The 20,387-nt window shown below is 35.8% G+C and overlaps 1 long non-coding RNA gene across 2 annotated transcripts; it reads left to right on the forward strand.

The window, feature by feature from the left end:
* Window positions 1-5,517: 5,517 nt before the first annotated feature.
* On the forward strand, window positions 5,518-20,142 carry LOC121088981. Of its 2 annotated transcripts, XR_005828094.1 has the most exons (4): window positions 5,518-5,622; window positions 7,401-7,480; window positions 19,285-19,361; window positions 19,492-20,142. It is a non-coding gene; the product is annotated as an uncharacterized LOC121088981 (long non-coding RNA). The 2 variants fall into 2 exon arrangements; XR_005828093.1 differs by lacking the exons at window positions 19,285-19,361; window positions 19,492-20,142 and adding an exon at window positions 12,312-12,543.
* Window positions 20,143-20,387: the final 245 nt, after the last annotated feature.

Consider the following 20,387-nt stretch of genomic DNA (forward strand, 5'->3'; position numbering starts at 1 on the left):
GGGTTTCTAATATTGCTGCAAAAGTTAGTGTCACTGAGTTATCCTAGATTGTCAAAATGAAACTGAATGTAGAAAATCTAGGCTAAATATAATTACAAATACCTAAAATGCCCAGAGTATTAAACAGAAGACATTCTTTCAAAGGGAGAGTTAAGGCCCCCATTACAGGAATCATTTATTTTGCACTAGACAGCATATACAAGATTACAGAAACAGTTCTAGATTGATATGGTAGAGGCACTATTGTAGATCTTTTCTATCTCAGACTTGTAATGATTTTCTCATTTATGACATACAGTTCATTAAAAATTCAAGTACACCAAAGAGGAACAAAATCCCCCAAATTTTGGAAAGGATAAATTGCATCTTCATAGCAACTCCTAGGATGAATTTGTGGTTGCATATTTTTTGTGTTGTAAACTGAAGTCAATCCTTTTGGACAAACTGTTAAACCTTTTTTTTTTTTTTTTCTTCATTAGTGCATGATTAGACAGCAAATCATCAACTTTTGTACTCAGAAATCTAGCTTTTCTTACTCTGTCTTGTTTGCTGCCTTTACCATTACCTGTTAAAGGTTTCTGCATCACAAGCACTCAGTCATATGCAATCTCCCTGTTTTCCCATGACATTTCAAAATTAGTCTTCTGCAAGACATTTGGCTAATTTTAAAGAAGCTTGTCAGCTTCTGTTAAGGTTGAACAAGGAAGAGTAAAATTGCATGTTCATTCACCTATATTGGGAACCAGGATCACAAATTCCACAGGGAGAGTTGGCTCTGATGCGACAGACAGCAGACTGAAAAGGGTAAGAAAAATAGGTGGAACCTATTCACTGAAGTGCTGCTGTAGTTCCTCAGAAGTCGTATGGCTCAGCCTAGCTAAGTGTTTACCAATGGACACCAAAAACAGTTATCTGTCCCTCATCAGCTGACAGGTTAGTTACTATAGCACTAGCCAGCAGACTGCAGAGGAGATGAATAAAGGAGCAAAACACTTGTGAAGAGAGGATCAGAGTCATCAAATGGATTTATGCTCTGAAATCAAATACAATCATAAACTATCTTGCCTGTATGATCCCATAGCTGCATAGCTGTCCTCTCCACCTACCTGTGTTCCAAGAAAGCAACTTGTTCTTTAGCTGAGTACTCACATGGGTGAGCGATGGGGCCACTTCAGATCTTTAGGATTGACCTTTTGGAGCAGTGGTCTGAAACTGTGTCTCTTGCCTTCCCAGAGAATCAGACAGCCGCTGGTATGACCAAAATATTCCTGAAGGAATTTTCTATTCCTTTCCTGTTAACGTTCTGACTTGCATTTAAAAAATAAAATAAAATAAAATAAAATAAAATAAAATAAAATAAAATAAAATAAAATAAAATAAAATAAAATAAAATAAAATAAAATAAAATAAAATAAAATAAAATATGAATTGAACTAAGAGTGGAGCCAGACCCACACGACTACACTAACCATAATTGTCCCTGGTTCTGTGTTTTTTAAATGACCCAACCACTTCTATCATACCTTTTAAGAAGAAAAGCAAGCTGTGTTAAGAACCTAGCTTGAGATCAGGTTGTAACTGTGAATACAAACCTGAAACACCTACTTTATCCCAGTCTAATTATTAACTCTCTTTGAAGAAGTCTTCTTGTGTGCATTTTATTAGTCCATGTTGCTTTGGTTGCAATGTAAAAAAAAAAAACCAACACACATTGCTTCTCATGTTACTATTATTTTGAGAAAAGTACCATATTTTTCTTGCATAATGCAAATGAAGGAGGAAGAAAATATTATTTAAAGTTCAGCAGAATGTATTTTTACAAAATAAAAATAACAGAAAAGCAGTCTTTGGCCTGAGGTCTTTCTTCAATGTCAACCTCTACTGTCCAAGTGAGGACATTACATTCTTAGGAACAGTTCCAAACATCTTTTTACAGTGGAAAAGTTTACCCATTTATGTCTAAGAAATGGAGCATTTTCTTTCCATTAAACATGTTCTCTCTTACTTTGTCTCCTTTTCCGATTTATTATGTTTACTGCTTTTAACTAGCTCTTCTTTTGTTTGCCCACTAGCAAATACCCAGGTGTAAATGATAGAGGAGAAAGAATTCTTAGTTTCACCCTTGGAATTTCACCAACAATCCCTTTTTTGTTCTCTGTCTTACTGATATTTAAATTTCTGGCATGTAAATCTACTTTTCTGCCTCTTCTTAAGTTTCTGTTTTCTGCATGGATTTTGCTATCACAAAAAATTCATGTAAAGGAGCTTGGTGACTGGATTACAGCTTTTTCCCCAACATTAGATTTATAATTAGTATTATTTAATACCACATTTAGTTTTCTTTATTACACTTCTACTTTTAAGTACAAATGCTTCAGTGCCTTGCCTCTCTAAACACAGTGCTTGTTTACCAAATACATTCTCATTTACACCGTGCATTAGACATGGCATCCAGGGTTTCTTTTAATTCACACAATATGCTTTTGCCTCTTTCCCCTCAGCAGCTTTAAGCCCCCATGCTGATGCTACTTTTTTTTGTAAGTCCTGTAACAATATGTGCAGCTTCTTACAGGGAGGCTGTTGAAAGCAAAGATGCTAAGCTATTGTCTGATAAATGTTTGCTGTGTTCTTTGAAGAAGACACGGTTCTTTCCTCTACAACATTTGTATAAGTACCAAAAAAAGGTTTTATATCACTGTTCTCCTTTGCTCCTCTTAAGTATCACAAACATGTATGTGAAGGTCACTTGTATTGCTCCTAGCACAAAATGCCTTTTTGGTTGCAGAAAAGGTTTTTAATCAGATCAGGTATTGTTTCTTGGGTCATTCTCTCACATTACAAGTATTTTCTTCCAGGTATCCAGCAGTATTACTGTGACATTATTTTGCTCATATGCAGAGACAGTGTATTATTCTATTTCCTTAATCTAAGTCTCAGACATCTGTGATGAAGTCACCATAGTTATTTGTTTCTTTCTTTCACTTTCTCCCTTTAAACATTCAGTTTGCGGTCAGTTGTTCTTCTGACTTCACTGTGCTCTTTTTTTAATTTATTTCACCATTTGTTTTCCAGAACAAAATGGCTTTTGTGAATACCAAGTTTAAATTACTACGTATTTCTTTTTTTACTTTTCTTTTTCCTACCTCTTTGCTATGACATTCCACTGCCTTACATTATTTTCCATATCTGTATCATTTCATGTAGCAGTTCATTGTGTCTCTCTTGTAGCACTTCTCCTTTAAAGATTCCTCACCAGTGTCCCTACAAATTCATTAGGATTCTTTTGTCTTCTGTGATTTCACATGCTATGCAAACTTCTGTATCTTTTCCTACAAAGCAGAAAGCACTTTAATTCTTGTGTTTTATTCACAGTCTGCATCCATAAGTAGGAAATATATATACGGTTCATATGAAACTGTCTTGGATTTTTCAATAGCAAACTTAACACCTTTAGTGTTTTTCTGTATATTAGAAAGTTGTTAGGAAAGCAGTTTGGTAAATCAAGATCTCCTGTAGATTTAATCTACAATGCACTCTTAGATCATGTAGATATTATTCATGGAACAAAACTTGAAGGGGACTCCTGCCTCTCTGGATGCATCTCTTGATGGCAGAGTTGTGGGTTGCCATCGAGATATTCATATCCCACCATGTATCTCTGCAAGAGTTTGAATTCTCTAATCCCTGACTATAACATATAAGTAGCTAAGACCCAGAAGTTTATAGAAAAACAAAAATTTATACCATCCCACCTACTGGAATATACCATCCCCAGTAAATTCCTCCTTTCACTTCCCATTGACCAGCATTTATGCATTTCTATTCAGGTTGCAGTCTTTTGTGAATTCTCCTTTTAGATATGTAACTCCTTCAGGACACTCCACAGGTACTTTTTTGCAGAAAAGCACACTGAAGTCAAGCATCACAATACTTCTGTGCATTTATGCCACGATCACTCTTCTTGATATACTGAAGCATGGACCATGCCATAATTTCTACCCAGACACAAACTCTTTGGAAGAGAGAAATGGTCAAAATTTTCCATCTTATAGGGAATATTAAGAACAAGCATGTCAAAGGGTCATGTGTCATAATGTATTACCTGATTATCTGTACTACATGAACACAATGCATATGACTAACACCAGAGCATAATAGTGTGAGGCCTTAAGATAAACAATATTAAACTTCATGTTTCATTTGAGAAAATAAGCGATATCACATTTGTCTTTGCCTAAGGGAATTTTGGATAAACCAGAGAAATGAAGAGGGCTGGAGAACTTAGTGATAAGAGAATGCAAAATTACTATTACTTTTTTCATTATTGTAATTATAAATTATTCGGTTCAACATGTATATCTCATTACACTGTGGTTCAATCTCCATAGAAGCATTTTCTCATACTCAGTCCTCCAAGCCTACTCACTTATTCAAATTAAAAATTACAACAGCTCAAAATATTTCTATCATGTAAGTACCTGTAAAAAGAGGGGGAAATGTTGTACTTTCACCAGGATTAATTAGGGAATCTTATAAAATGGACCCTTCTCTCATAAAACAAAGCAACAGATCTGAGAAATAAGCTTTCTAGTGGCACCACAGCAATATATTCAACGTTTTATGATCATGGTGGGTTTTTTTTATTATTGCAATACTTTTTTTGTAAGTCCTGTAACAATACGTGCAGCTTCTTATAGGGAGGTTGTTGAAAGCAAAGATGCTAAGCTTTTATGTCCTTCATGTCCTTCATTAGCGGGGAACAGGTTACATTACATTTGGAGGAAAAGGGAAAAAATGGAGGGCAAATGCTCATAACATACTGGAGTATGTTGTGTATTTATGAATCAGGATGCATAATGTACATTTATAAATATAATTTTAGATACAGTGCTATTACACATAAAAAGCATCTGACAGGTCTGAGAGTAGAGATCAAGATTAAATGGCAAAGGTAGCTCTTGGCAAACCACAAAATTAAATACTAACAATATGTGTGCAGTTAGGTGAGAGAAAGCTAGTCTGAGATCTGTGCCGCAATTTAACAATTTATGTGAAAATGCATTTCTCAAGAACAGGGGCAGTGGATGGTTCTAGAACATCAACCTTTAGAAATAATGACTATACAGCAGTGTATATACAGAGATACTGCCACACATCCTTTTGTGCTCAACTGAAAATAAATATAACATATACAGTACAGTGGAATGTCAGTAAAGATTGACTTATATACCTAGAACTGTTGCAAGGATAGTCTGTCATCTATAATGAAACTATTATATTGAAAAACAAGAAGTGAACACTTGTATCCAGCTTCTGGATAAGTGGATCTGAAGTGCACACTGGAGTGATTTGGGAGGACAGCATCATGTTTTGATGGTTTAATCATTCTCTACATGTGCAGTTGTAACAGAGTTAATTTTTTTCTGCCACCCTGATCAAATTTAATGGCAGAAAACCATGGTCAATATTTGCCTTTCTGAGGGCAAGGAACAAGCAACCACCCTGTACTCATTCTTTTGTAATTAAAGAGCTGACTCAATCATTATGAATTGCTTCATCCATCCAAATTCTCACAATGCACAGCCAGGATTTCAATCTTCTTTTTGGAACAAAGGAATCGGGGTAAGTATTAAGTCCTACTTAATACTATATACGAAATAAGATTAAAATTGATTTAGCATGGAGACTCCAGGTGTTTTTTAAGTGTCCACAGTGTAGTGCTGGCATACAGACAGCTACACACTGCAATGGGCAAACCCAACATTTTTACAAATGCACTTATTACGAAGTATTTTAAATTTTGAAAACAAAGGTAGGACAGTTGTCTGCGACCATGCCCTGGCCACCATGCTACGGCACTTGGCCCACCCACATGCCCTGTCCTTCCTACCCCACCATGCCAGCCTGGTCTGAGCTCTGCAATGTTCCCACTATATCCCCATGGCCTTGTGAGGTGGTTGGGAATCCAGGGGACCATGGCACCATCAGGACTGGCCTTGAACCCCAGGACAGTTGCTGTGGGCCTGCATCCATCCCTGAGGGCACCTCCTGCCCTTGGCCCAACAGGAGCACCTGCCCCGTGCTTCTATGTTCTCCCATTGCCCCATGCCAGACCCTCAGCACTTAGGTATGGCTGCCCTCATGAATCAACAGTGTCCTGGCTGTATAGACAGAGACCAAAGCCCCCTTCTCAGCATCCCTGTAAGTGGTCTGACATGTCTTGGTGAGGTTTTTCCAGATTACTAATATATATTCTGTTTAGCAACTTTCTTCATTCCAAAGTACTGCTATTGTATGTCAGTGAAGTATTACTTTACTAAATGCGTGCTGTTAAGCCATGATTGTATTCTAAATTTAATTTTTGTACTGTAAATCACTTTTCAAATTATTTAATATTATGTTAGGATTTATTACTTTGTGGATTTCGCTTCACCTTTTGTCTTTGATTAAACTTCATTTGTAGGAATTTTGTGGGATTTAGGGTCTTTTTTAAAATAACAGTAATAATTGCACTGAGATGCTTTACTGATTTATTGCCTTTAATTGAAGGAAAGTCATTGTAATTTTGTTACCAGAGCACAGTGGCCAATGCTTTGGTGGTTTCATAAAAAAGATCCAAAAAACCAAATGTATCAGAAAAGTAAGGTACAGCAGTTTTAGTAAAAAAAAAAAAAAAAGTTTGTGCATGAACCAAAGGACACATATGAAGGTAGTTCTGCCATAATTGTACATTAAATCTTCAGCCGTCATAAATTGCCCAGATGAAGGCTGTTTCATATATCTGTTGATAGCTCAACAGAGGCTTAAGAACACGGCCAATTTGTTTTTTAAAAATATACAGAATTAAGACTAATTTTGCCTGACTTCAGAAATCTACGATGTAGATGTCCGTATGTGAATTAGGTGTAGTCTGACATTGTGAAGAAATAGGCCTATCTGAATTACAGTTAGTGTCATTTCAATATCTTATGTAATTGATCATAAAGGGCTGCTAGCACAAATGTAGGTGTTACAATATAAACATCTAAAGTTAGTTAAGATAGATTATATGCAAAAAGCCTAAATAAAGTCTGTGGGATTCAGGTAAATGTTGTACCAGTAACATCAGTATGTAAAGATACAAATAACAGGACAAACATTTCACTCTAACTGTTGAGCTGACTTAGACAAATGCAGTGCATCTAGTGTACTCATAGAGCATACTGACAAACACTTTTCAAGGGTATTTTCTCCTCTATACATTTTTCTTATAGTCGTACCCTCCAAGCACTGCAATGGTCCATAAAGACAACTTTCAGTGGAGAATCTTCTTTATTTGACATATTTCTTGACAATAATAAATGCATCACAAACAGTCACGATGGCCTTTTGCACACTAACCCAAGGTCTGGAACTTTCAGAAGATGCAGAGGATGCACATTCTCAAGCAGGGTCTATGAAAGCAGTATGATCACACCGGCATAATGATGAAACCAAGCTGGTAAGCTTTACTGAAGATGATTATCTTCCTTCCAGATGCACAAATCTTGCTCTGCATGACTCTGCTTTGCACAGTGGACTTCGTGGCTTAGGGCAATATTAGTTTAGACATCACACTGCAGCACCACAGTTTTCTGTCATAAATATTTCAACTTTTTCACTGCAGGAGTAAGTAACAAGAAAATTAAAATATTAACAAAAGAAAACCTTTTTCTCACAGCTTTCTATGTTAAGCTTAAGAGAAAAATATGATATTAATGCTCTTGTTTACACTTACAACTATTCTCATTAAAGAATCATCACTTCTTAAAAATCTCAATATTTCTCCAAAGCTGTTACAGTCTGGATATTTAATTTCAGTTGTTTATTGCAGTTTTAATGGAAGCAACAATATTCACTCACCCTCATTACATTTTAATATTTAAGATGGCACCAGACAAGTTCACCCTCTTGTTTTTCAAGACCTCTGTTCATAATGCTTCTTTATAACATTCAAGGACATGAAATAATGATTTATAGTAATCTTCAGAGATAGTCCCCAAAAATGATACTCAAATCCGGATGTAGGTGTAAGTTTAGCCTGCTGACCAATTTAGCATGTTTATGCCATGTTGATTACAGCTTCCTGTAAGGATGGTGTGAATTAAAGCATAAGGATATGTCCATTACCTGGTTTAATACAGTTAGAGCTCTGTTTACATATGTGTTGTAACTTGGATTTATACATGCTTAAATTGTGGATTACTTTATCTTCATCAGAAAGATAAAACATCATAATGTTTTATTTTCAAATTATTGTAACCTCTGTTGGTTCAGAACCAACCTGAAAACCCTATGCAAGTGATAGAAAGGATTGCATACATCTGTTCAGTGACAGCTGTTTTTTCAGAGCCAGACAGGACTGATACAAAAATTTCCAAAGTCTGAATTCAGGTGAAATCTGAAAAGACATTCCTGCCACTGGAAGAGTTAGTGTATGTGGAAAGGATGACTGTGCTTGAGGTATCTGATGGTAGAGAACAAGAAAACATTTTGTGTTATACATACATAGGAAATGTGATCCATGATGCTGTATGGGAACCTATACCATAGGTTAATCCCTGAATTCCATTTGTCACATGCCTCCTTTGAATAACCTGAAAATTTGCTCCTACCTTCTATTTATTATCTTTTACTCAATCATTTACACAAGCAGGCACATTTCCTCATTGCTCTATTATTTCTGCTTAATTTTCCCAAAACCCTTTTATCCTGGAATTTAGCAGAAACCTGTTTAAAATCCAAGTATATGAACAAGATCACATTTCCTGATCTCTTAAAAAAAAAAAAACCACAACAAGAAGTCTGTGAAGTAGGAAATTTCTTCACAGGGCCATGCTAATTCTTTCACAGTAATTCATATTGTACTCAGGTGTCCACTTAATTCTTTTTCCAGTTTCTGCTAAATTGCCTCATATGGGCATCAAGTCTATAGGTCTTTTCAATGACTACTCTGTACAGGATTTTTCAATACCTGCGTACACGTTTGCTGACAGGTAGACACTAAATGCTAAGTTTTTAATAAACCAGCTATTTAATCCTCATCAGACTTTTGCGTAAAATCCAGCTAGAAATCGTTAGCTTTTATTATGTCATTTTTTGCCATAGTCACCTCAATTTCAAAAAGATTCTTCTGTTCAGCTCCCTCCAAAAGATCACTGGCAAGGGAATATACTTCATACTGCAAGTATCTTTCAGTTTACTACTACTAATAAGTTAAGCAAGTTCATTCAGAAATGTTTCTCTGTACCACAATGCATAATACCATGGAATTCTGTCCCTGGCGAAAGTAGGTATGGTTCCTATATTATGGAATATAACCTTAGAAATATCCCACTGAAACACCAGAAATAATCATCCACCTTATCAAAGGCACAAATCTAGGCATTTGAGATAAATAACTGCTGAAAAAAAGACTTTAGACACCAGCATCAGCATTGTTTCCAGTAAAGAGGTACAGTACCTCAACTTTCACAAAATTTTCTGAAGTAGAAAACCTGCAAGCTGTTTTCATCAACAGTTTCTGAGTTTAGGTCATGGAGATGGAAATTCTAAAGTGTATTTGACAGGTACCTAAAAAGCTCAAAGGAAGCTAAAATTATGATTTTCATGCCAATTTGCTTATAAACCCATGGAGAAAGGTTTTCCTGCAAGAGTTGTCAAGGACATGTGAATTTATTGGATATTCTGTACATCTGACTAGAGTTAAGGTTCAGCAAACATTTATAATAATAGGTTGTTAGCATTAGTGTTGCTCCAGGTATACAAATGGTTCTCCTTCAGAAGCTTGGTCCTTTTTTCTGCATATCTGTTATAATTGCCTGACAAGGATATTTCATCATAAAATAAAGGATATATGCCTCTCCTTAAAAGGATAATTTGTTAAGTGACTACAACAGAATAAAGGCCAAGCATAAAACATCTTCTCTATATTTGGGATCCCACAGGTCCAGTAGGCAGAAGTGAAACTAAAGGCAATTAACATACCTTAAACACCGGACCATGAAGCCTTTACCTCTGCAATTATTCACAGAAGTCAGTAACGTTAGAAAGTACTCAGCAGAGTACATCAGATTGAGTAAAGGTTCACAGTCTGCTGCTGCATGAGAAGGTGATTGGCCCCTCTTAAGGAGTATGAATGACCCATTTAATTAATCCTAGTTGTACAATGAGGAAGTGGCCGTGATATATACTAGCAAAACATTTATGTTTAGGTCAGGGTCAGGACCCAATGGCTTTGCACTTAATCATGTACCTTCTCTCCAGATTTTGCTGAGTGTAAAAATATCTAAAATCTGTATTGCTGTAGCTGAGCAGATACTTCCCTATGGTAAAAGTGACAGAGGAGCTTTCTGTGCAATGGCCTAAGTGTGTCTTTACAACACAGTGAGCCTCACTGCAATTCCAAGGCCAGCACAGACCACATTCAATTCAAAATTTTTTCAGGTTATAAGAATCCCCCTTCAACACCAAATTACCCAGGAGGAAATATGAACCTGATTTCATAATCACAATTCAGTTAATGAAAAAAGTTTACTCCATCTTTTTTTTTTATTACTTTTTCTGTTAGTAAAGTGAAGACATTTTATGCCCCTGAGCTTTTCTGTACATTGTCACTGTAGCTTCTTGTTCTTATGCTTTTCTAAGCATAGACTATGCTACTTGTTAGTGCTAACTTCTTATTCTAACGAAAAAAGAAACAAACACAAACAAAAGGTGGAGAATAAGTCGAATCAGTAGACATGAGTAATATATGCTGGAATCAACATAGCATTTACATTGCTTACAAGAGGATGAAATACTGAAGTGTATTGTTCTGACTCTGCTTTAGGACACAGTGAAACAGATATCTCCCAGGCTCACTACTGAAAGAGAAGGTTTACACTAAGCTGTCTCAGTCAAGCTGGCAAATGTCATGTTTCTAGAGAAAAAAAACCCAGGTTTTAATGTAGAAAATAAGCAATGTAGACTCATGATTCCAGTCAAAATGTAATAAAGAGAATAATTGCTCAAACATGGGTTTGTAATTACATTCTAGAAAGCTTTCAAAACTACACTGTATTCAATACATTAAGAAAGACACACCATGAAATTATACCCTAAAACCAAACTGATAGAAACAAATCTCTTTCTTTAAAAAATTCTTTCTTTAAGCTGTTTATGTTTCTGTCTCCAAAAAGAAAGGAAGTTACAGAGAATCCAAATGAGCAGATGTGTTTAAAAACATGACTCCTTCTTAGACACCTGCATTCCCATGGAATTCACTATATGATGTCACAAATTACTCTCAACGGTAAAGCCTAACAAAATGAGCTTGCTTATTTTGCTCAAATAAAATGAGTGTTCGTTTCTACTCATATTAAATTCTCACTCCAAAAATTTACTTCTCAATTAGAAGGATCTTGTGAGTAAGAAACAAGTTAAAGTGATCAAAGGCAAATGACTGAATTCCACTACTTTCTCATACTTGCAATTTCCCATACTATAAAAAGCCATTTTCCATATATATATGGAAGAGGATATATACAAAAGCTTTCACATATGTCCTGGTGAACCTATCATCTCATGCAGTCATAGAATCATCAAGCTACAGAAATGCTGGTTGTAAGGGACCTGTGGAGGTCATCTAGTCCAGCTTCCTTTGACCTTACACACCTGGAAGTATATTCCAAGAGGGCACACCCACACCAAGATCTTTCTTGGAAGCACCATGAGGCTGATCAGGTTCCCCAAGTCCTATTCTCAATATTTTTAAAGATGTTTTTTTTCTGGAGCATCTCTCAGTCCTCATGCTTTTCACAGATAATTGATACTAGTCTTGTAATTATACCAGACAACTCTCTCAATGTTGGGAAATTGCAAGTATGAGAAAATAGTGGAATTCAGTCATTTGCCTTTGATCACTTTAACTTGTTTCTTACTCAGTTAGATTCTTACTTAATTAGATCCTTCTAATTAAGAAGTAAATTCAAACAGGGATTGGTGTACACATGTTTCTCTACAGTTAAAATTGTTAGACTTTAAACATTCCAAAGAACCCTGTAGCACAGGAGTTACACACAACTAACACAAAACCCCAAGAAAACAACAAACAAACCAACAAAACAAAACAAAAAAACAACCAAACACACACACAAAAAAAAAACCAACTAAACCACAATTGGGATAAAGCCTAATATCAGCTGCCAACAATTTCCCAGATAACTGATAGCAAGATGTCTTGTGTGCCAAAACTTTGTCCCCTATAAATCTGCTCCTTGTGCTAAATGGCTGCTATTGTTGGTATCTTTCAGCTACTTTCCCAGTAAGCAAATTTCAACTGGCAACAAGGAAAAAGGCCTGTTCTGTCATTATGAAGCTGATGACATCTTTAGTACAATTACATAAACAGCTGCTGCGGACAAGTGATGCTTTGCCAAGTGCATCCAATCCATACTGCCTTGTTTTCCATTTTTGTGCTGCATTGTTTCCTTTCCATTCTCTCTGCAATACTAATAAAGAGAAATCGCCAAAGTTGAATATAAAGGGCCTGTTTGTTCTCATTTTTTGCTAAGGGACAAAGAGAGAATGAGCCCACCACTGTCAAGGGATGGCTACAGATACACAGCTTTCCTTAGAAAAGCCTTCTCACCAGGGAAAAGGGCAATAAGGGACTCAAACTCTTTAAAACCAAGCCTGGTGAGGATGGTCAGGAGACAATGGCATTGCAATAGACTTCCTAGGAACTATATGCAGTAGTAGACTGCAGTCATCGCCAGTTTGCTGCCACCTAGGACATGTTCCATTAAGTCAAAAACTGAAATAATTTGGATGTAAATATGACTGGAAGAAAGGACTGGCTTTTGAACCTCTGAATAAAGCAAAGGAAGTCTGTACTGATAGTGAAAAGATTGATAGCTACAATAACCTTGTCCTATAAAATCCCTTATAAAAATATCTTTGCCTTTATAAAACCACTTCTTTCTTTTCCTTGTTTAGTTTCCCCAGTCCAGCCCTCTGTGCCAGCTTTGCAAATCGGATAATGCCATTTTATACTTCTATTAATTTACCAGGGAATAATGTGTATCATCAGCTTTGTGGCCTCTGATATTGGCCTCTTTGGAAAAGTGAGCAATAAATTCAAGATTATAATAAAAAAAAAACCCACCAACCAATCCACATTAATTTGAATCTGCTGCAATAGGCCATGTACATTCAGATATTTTTTAAAAAATGTGGAGAAACCTCAATGAATAAGCTATAGAATAGCAATACTAAAATATTTTCTCAAGCTAAAGATGTTATATTAGTTTGCAAATGTACTCCAAGACAATACTAGCATGGAGAAAAATTTAAGTTCCTTCCTATAGAATACGTATGACATTTCCATCTTGTTTCAAACCTATGAATGACAGATGGGCCTAGCACAAGTGGAAAAAATGGAATTCCAAACTGAGGAGACTTTTATAATATTTTTTCCTTCTTAAAGAGGTTGATACACAACCCACGCTGCTGTACTTGACTATCTGTAACACTCAAATTTTTATCTGTCTGACCCAGGATTACATTTGCAATTTCATATATCAAATATTTTATGAAAAATAATAATTTCATAAATCACAAGAGGCACGTGCTTTGTACTCTGCACTGTCCAAGACCCTGGTGAATAAGAAAATGCGTGTCATTCACTCAGGCTCTAAAAACTCCAACTTCCTTTTCTTTTGTTGTTAGGAGACAATTTCAACTCATCTGGTTCTTCTCTCAAAGGCTCACACTGTTTACTTTTGCAAGGAGTGGAATGATCAGCAAGCATATAATTTCTTGTAAGGGTGATTTGAACATCAGGCTGGATAACCAGTTTGTTTCAATATTGTATATAAAGTAAGCATATTTCCTCTCAAGATACCTGATATCTCAATAATTATGGCACATACCAAAGATCTAAGAGATGTAGATCAAAAAATTCTCAGGAAGAACAAAATTAAATCATTGCTGTCTTAGTTCTTATGCGAGCACAAAAAAAATCTTAATTGATAAGTGAAAGAAGGTAACTTCCTTTTCATCATATCTGAGGTTTGAGGCTTACATACTTTTCCAGTCAACACTGTTCACAGCTTCGATCTGAATAGGCACATAGTTTCAAAAAGACTGAAAATCCATCTTAAGGTGAAAAAAATAAATGTCCCATTCTAGAAAGGGTAGTCTGCAGAGGCTTGGAGCCCACACTGAAGTGGATTGAGGGATGTCTCAACAAAGCAAGCAAGTGGAAGCTTGGAAGCAAGTGATTTTCCTTTCTGATCTTATTAGTACCAGTGTATGTGTATATGCACCCAGGTGTGCAGACACATAGAAAAAGCGTCCTAGCTTTTGCTGTTCTGAGATCATGCAAGCAGGTCATTTCACATTTCATTAAACACAGAAGAGGGAGATCTTAAACAAACTTTACATAACATACAGATTACTTTTTTTTTAGTAAGTCAGAAGTGCATAGTCATTTCCTATACTGAGGATTTAAAAAACAGAAGTAACAAAATCATTCCCTTAGGCATATTCAAAAAATATAAGCATGGTTATATAGAAGAGAATCTGGTCTTCTGTTGAGTTTCCTTCTGTCTCCTGAAAGGAGCATATTTAATTATTCAAATGAACTATTATGCAATTAAGAAAGAAATCCTGTCATTGTACTTATGGATGATCTCTCCTAAAAGCCCTATAATATTGTTTGTTTTGGAGCTGAATTCTGACATTCATCTCTTGCATAATTTGCACAAATCAAGTAAGTTTGTTCCAAAAAACTATCAATATCTTTAATCAAAGGCTTCTTCACACTGCGTAATTTCTGCTAAAGCTTTGGCAAGTTTCAACTCAAGGCAAGGGAGATATGGCAAGAACACAAGCTCAAACGTTCAAACGACAAACAGCTAGCCTAGGAGAGAATTGACTTTTAATGTCTATAATTCATAGGGCTGGAAAGCTAGAAAGTGTGTTATGCAATGACTGCAAGAAAGGTTTACACGGATATTAAATCATTGTAATAGCTGCACATACTACTGTTCCAAGGGATATAAAAAGTGGTGCTTTAAAGTACAACTTCCTCCTGTTGCAGCTCTGTAGTCTAAACAAATGGCTCCTAGACACCCATATTTGTGCTTCTCCATGGGGTTTTAGAAATGATGGTAGAATCATCAACACTGTCTCTCAGTACAGAGATAACAAAGGCTGGTCAGTGCTTCCTAGAATATCTAAATATCTGCTTGAACAAAATGAAGAGTCTGATGTTTTCCATATTATGCTCAAAAACTGCCCCATTGTGATGCATGTGAGAATGACATGAACATAAAGTTATCTAAGTGTATTTCCATTCACAGTCTCTTATTAAAGATGTCTTCAAATTAAGTTAGATGGGAAGTTATGTAGATTTGATATGCTACTTCTGGGTTTTTGTAATTATTTAAGGAGAGATAAGGGACATTTAGATTATTAGAGCTCAAGTTAGTTCTTTCATTTGGGAATAGTCTAACATTAGCACATAAATATACATTAAAATAATGATATTTTGTTTATTCAGGTTTCTCACACGTCCCACTGTGTAAAGTTTAAGAGGTGGAGATGAGATTGTCTCTCCAGTCCAAGAGTTATTTGAAGTAGTTTCCCCAATGATTAACAAAAGAAGGGGTCAGGAAAGATTCAGTGTTTTTAAGTAGAATGTGATATTCCAGACAAGCAGTGAGAGATATTTTTCTCACTCATATTCAGCCCCTTTACATTCACCCTAGAATTTTTTTTCACAGGAGGCCCAGACAAGGGTTCTTGAGACTACATTATGGAGGAGAGGGATGCAATAAACTGTATTGTCTTCAGTAAATTGCTACCATCTTTTGGAATTTAGACAACTCACTAGGCCTATGCCAAAATGATAAGAAATGTAAGATAATGTCAAATATCTTGCTATATGCCAAGTGCATCATTGCTGGCCTGAGAAAGATGCACTGGGTAACTCATCAATTTACAACCTAGCAGTAGTTTTTCATAGTGCACATGAAAATGAAATACATTTAGAATGTACAAAGATGGTTGTCTAAATATGAGTGAATTTGATTTTTATGTAATAATAAAAGAGAATATTCCAGATTTACATCCTTATTTCAGCAGAGAAGAACCTCAAAGGACACTGAAATGAAGAATGAGAGTCTTCATCCACACAATCATATTTCTCTTAAACAGGTTGCTGACACAACAGTAGAAAATGTATAAAAAATTAATTCTAACTTTTTCCTGACAAACAATATAAAGGGTGTGCTTCACTTAATTGAGTAGTGGTGAACAGTGTGTTGCAAAGAGCGTAGGCCTTGTTCTAGCAACTGCAAAACTTTGTTAAATTTCCAACAAAATTAAAAAGTTTCCATTGCTCATTAATACATTCTTTGTATGAGCAGGTGAAGGGAATCTCCCTGTCTTCCCACTGCCTCTCACTTCCATTTCTTTGCATAGGAACTGTTGTTGACTAGTTGTTTATTACAAACAATATTACAGTATTAGCACTATTTTAGTACTATTTATAACATAGGATATTGTGACAGGATCTCATTGTCTGTTTGCAAAGAGAACAAAATTAATACTTAAAGTCATTTGAGATCCTACATTCTTAATACTGGAAAGAACACCAGCACTGGATTCATACAAACAAAGCAATGAGCACGGCTACAGCAGGATACTAATTGGCTTCAAAGTGGTCAGCAAAAAAGCATCTATGGATTTTTTTTATATACTTTGTCAAAGAGCAGGCTATTAGGGGGAAAAAGTGTGAATGACACTTTGTTGTCTTTATGGATATTTATAGTCATCTCTTTCCAAGTTTGTGAAGGATTGCTAAAGAAAACACACATATTTGCTCGATTGCAGTGAAATGCCAGTCAGTAAAGTTAGAAGCTGTCACAAAAAATAATCAAACAATCCTGGCTCAGATTACTTACTGAAATTCTTCCTAGGTATTTCTTTTATATATAAGTTTGTTAAAAATTATGACACTTGAACAGAACACTATGATGAGACATTCATATTTATAAATATAAGTACATATGTAGCTTTAACATTAAAGCAAATGAGCAACATTTCACTTAGATTAAACAGATGCATATCTTTGCAAATGTATTGCTGATTTTCTGGAGGATTTTCCAAGTGCACATAGGATTACCTAACACAACACTAAAAATAGTTCTGTTAAGTCATTAAATAATGTTATTTCTAGGTGAGCATTAAAGAAAGATAGAGATAATTTTAAAATATGGCTATATGCATTTACAAGTGCTGCTATATGTGGTGCACCTCACAAACATAATATTAATAGTACATCTCATTACATTTGAAGTTATTCCATAGCTTTCAAGGCTTTTTGTTTTTCTAAAATGTAGTTGTTTACCTAATACAAATTAAAACCATTTCATCATAAATTGATGAAAGATCACCTTCTTGTAATTATTTACAAGAATGAAAGTAGCTCTAGTAGCAGATTCTTAGTTAAAAATATACTGCCTCATGAAATAAATATAATTTGTGACTGCTGACATTCCAAGAACATACCAGTCATCAGCAAGTTTCTGTGTTTCAAGAATCATAACAGCCTTTTAAGGTTTTGTAGAATACAGTTGTATTAATATGGTAAATATTTTCATAGAATGAAAAAAATATCCTATAACATTTGTGAATGATACACGCTCATACCACCTACCCACCATGAATGTTGCTGGTGCTACTTTTATCTCTGAATGCCCATCTACCAATGGTACAACTGCCACATACAGCGGGCCAAGGGCTCCCAAGCCAGTATGTAAGACTAGAATGCAACAGGTTGTACAAAACCTTCTTTATCCTCCTTGCCCCAAAGCCCATTTCAAACACACTACACCGTTGCTTTTACCATTTATTACATTTTGAAATAGATATTATGGTCCTCCTTTATTGTGTTATGCAGGCAGATGCCCTTTAATAAGTACAGTGAAAATAAGCCAGGTGAAATAACCTGTAGCATCTCTATTCTGCCTTGACCAATTGTTCTCTTTTCAAGTTTTCCACTTGGTAAGAAAGGTGTGCCTAGCCCACATCTGTTTTTTTCCTGTTAATTTTCATTTCAGGATACATTTAAGTAGACAGGAAAACAAATTCGTAAATTAATAGCCCTATAAAATGGGTTTATCATTAATAAGGATAATATAGGGGTTTCTTTGAGTAAATATGGGCCTCCAGGTCTTTCCAATACCAGGTGTAAAGGGAAGCTTAGCCACTGTAGCAACCAAGTACTGATGACTGCAGCCATCAGCCCAGCATAAGGCAGAAACAGCAATGATATCTCCAGGGGAACACACCATCTTCTGAAAGTCATTACAGTCACACACATGGAGTTACAGGATGGATATTGATATATTAGCAAAATTGCAGCCATCTGCTCCTGACTCTTAATATTCTTGTGGCAGCCTAACTGCCAGAGCAGGGAAACCTGGATTATAACAGCAGCAGTATGAGAGGGACTTTCTATCAGGGCTTGCTAGGAGATGTGGGCTAGGTGCGATGCTCAGTGGTACTGTACAAGAGCTGTGCAACACTCCATATACACCATGAAGTTCTTTTTGATGCAAAACCAACTTGTATTTAATACTTGTATTTTGAAATGCAAATCTACTTTAATTTAATTTAAAGACTTAATTAACACAATAATCACTTTTGTCAGTCTTCTCTTGCTTTAAGACCAGAGACTTACCTTTTAAATAATTAAAGCAAAGCCTCTAATTTTTAAATTTTCCCTTTACCCCCTTTCCTGCTAACGGTTCCTTAAATCCCCTAAGAAATCACTTACCATTGCAAAAGCTCTGGACATTGGTGTGGCTTGATCATTCCTTTTTGTCATTTTTTAAATGCTTTTTTGTTTTCCCTGTTGTCTTAATGTAGGAGAGAAGGTTTAACTATTTGATTTAAATTGTATATTCAAGCTTGATATAACTTTGTCACTGTCACAGGTGCACAGACTAAAATTTAAAGGACTCCTTATAGCATTATTATGCATGGAACTGTAATATACAGCAATTTTTGCACACATCTGTCTCCTTTGAAGAAAAGGAATGCTGCAGACCTCCACTCCCAGTTTATTCATTGTTAGAAAAATTGGTATTTAGGCATGTCAATTTATATTTTCTTTGTAGAGTGAGAAATCCAAGATTGTGGTCTGAAATTATGTCACAAGACCATCCGTTGTTTGATAACAATTCTTTAACACTTGGTCTCATACCTCTCCAGCTACTTCCTCTTTGGCTCAGAAATGTTCCTAGCTATGATGGGCAACATCTTGTTTTGGTACATCTACTTCTTTCAGAGTGAGTAAGATTTCTTTGAGCACATTGTTCTTCTATCAGCCACCAACACTTGTGCTTGATGAAAAAGTAGGAAATGTTAGCCATAATAACAGGCTTCCTGTCACTTCTAAATTTTATTTGTCTCCTTTAGCCTGAAATTCAGAAGTCTACTTTTGACCTCTGTTGTATATCCACTGTCACTACCAACTCTGGATTGTTGGCAGCCATTATCCACACCCACTTCGTTGACAGTACAGTGATCTTCACCCTGTCTACTGTGACAACTGTTTTATGGAATCTGTGAACAGATCCTCATCATTGAAATTCTCACTGGATTCCTTTGCTGCATTTATTGTTTTATTTCTGCTGGACTAAATGACAAAACGGCTGTGCAGTACTCAGCTTTTGCTGTTTTATTCAAATGCTATATTCATTTTCCCACCCTGCAGGGTCAGGAGGACTCTGTATTCCAGTATTCAGTTGCTTTATTTCTCTCCATGCCTGTTGTGCCTTTCCTTTATATTCTCTGATCAGATGATACATAGTCTGTGCTTTCATGATTATCTTACACCATTTCCTGGCTCTTTATTTTACAGATATATATCAAATACATTTTTATAAGAAAAAAATAATAATATAAAAAGAAAATTTCATAATATGAAAGAACTTATTTCCCTGCAACAACAAAGACTAGAAATCCTTCATAGCTATTGTTTCATACATGCTGACATTGTCAGACAACATCCAATTTTCAACAGATATCATAATAAAATGTATAGTGAGATTTTAGGACAATATTATAATTATTGACAAGAGCATGCTAGTGTTTAACAAGTGCAAGATAATTCCAAGAAATAATCTTTATCTGTTCTGTATTCACTAGCAGAGTTTGCTGGGTACATTGCAACCTTGATGACAAGCAGCATGTGGGCAAGGGCTGCATCAAGAACACCATGAGGCAACTACATCCCAACAGCAGACCTGATCAGACAGTTCCCCTGTGCCAGTGGCACTGCCAACATTGACCAGAATTTGTTAGGCTCAACA

This window comes from Falco naumanni, chromosome 5 (assembly GCF_017639655.2).
Source record: "Falco naumanni isolate bFalNau1 chromosome 5, bFalNau1.pat, whole genome shotgun sequence".
NCBI lineage: Eukaryota > Metazoa > Chordata > Aves > Falconiformes > Falconidae > Falco > Falco naumanni.